Source organism: Perkinsus marinus, assembly GCF_000006405.1.
Source record: "Perkinsus marinus ATCC 50983 genomic scaffold scf_1104296948168, whole genome shotgun sequence".
NCBI classification, from domain to species: Eukaryota; Perkinsozoa; order Perkinsida; family Perkinsidae; genus Perkinsus; species Perkinsus marinus.
In genome coordinates, this window is record NW_003210279.1 from 21,512 (window position 1) to 23,008 (window position 1,497).

The window sequence follows — 1,497 nt, forward strand, 5'->3', positions numbered from 1 at the left end:
CCATCAGACCGAATCACCGAGTTACTATCTCCGACAACCCCGGGACCCCCAACAACATACACCGCGGCATATTTACGAGCCCATTGTGAGAGGCTCTCTGTGCCTTGCGCACTAGTAGAGGCTGATACTTGGGAGAGAGTGTCTGCAGTTCCCCGGACTGGTGTCCTCACAGGTCTTTGATCCTGTGCGTCCCCAGGGGACGACACGGGAACCGATGCCTCGCTGAAATTGCGGCACCGTTGCCGGATCACAGACACGATACTGCTGGTGTCATCAAGCCCATCATAGGGTAAGAGAAGCTCCCAGTCAATGCCCTGGTCGCTCTCCGTAGGTTTCAGCACCTTCGATGTATCGTGAATGGAGTCTATCACGCTCAGACGAAGAGTTTGGGGTAACTTGTGAACGATCGCACGGATGAGTAGCTTCAGCTCTGAACGGTCTTCCCCATAAACGTCTCGGTATAAATGGTACACTGAGGAGCACTTGCGGAGAAAACTGTCAACAGCCTCCACGCCTGGGAATTTCAATGTAGCCAAGCTGGTTTTATATTCCTTCCGCAAGTGGTCTTTGCGACAGAACTGGTGGCGAAGTTCAGAACAGATGGCACGCCAGTCATATCGAGCGGTAGCCGCCACTTCATGGCAGGGTGTCTGAGAAACTTTCCACAGAAACTTTCACAGAAAATTTCCGTGAAAGTTTCCAAATTTTTCCGCGTGTGAAATTTTTCAGGAAACTTTTGCTGAGTGTGCATTTTCGATGTTAGAGACCTTTTATTCATCTCATACAGCCTCATGATTGTTAGAATGAAAGAGTCGCTTAGCTACTCTGACCCAGCATGTCTCGAATAAAGGAAATACCTCGCTTCATGTTAAAACGTCAAGTACTGGGCGGAGAATCTCGATTTAGCCAGACCTCTTAGAGAATAATTGTTTCACACTAGATTACTCAGTATGTCTTCCATAGGTGGGCAGTCTTTCGCGGGCCCTGGCCAGGCGAGACAGTCAGGGACTCTGATCCAACGTGGAATGGCATTGCCATTATGGCAATGACATTACCATTGTCAGCTGATGATCGGCTCGAAATGAGCCGCTCAATGTATATTCTACACTGAGCCATCCCAACTTCTACAATATAGAATCTTTCCAATGAAAGTTTCAATGGAAGCTCCCACTTCAAGGCCTTTCCAAAGGGAGTCTACTGATTTCAAACTAAGTAGTCCTCTGAATCTAAGCTAGGGGTGGAATACGATGATCTGGAATCCCGTCATGTGCAGCGCGGCGCCACTGGCGTCATGATGCAGCATAATGGAGTAATCGAACGAGTTACTGTTGACGGTCGCCGGTATATGAATTCGCCCGCACATGTGACCGACACGATCCGCGGCAAAGTTCGTAATAGTTGATTTAGCAAACAGGAAGCTCTCAAATGCAATATGATGCCTACGGAGGCTTGCAAGAATGAATTGTGTCAACGCATTTGCTCTTAATTTCGCGAATA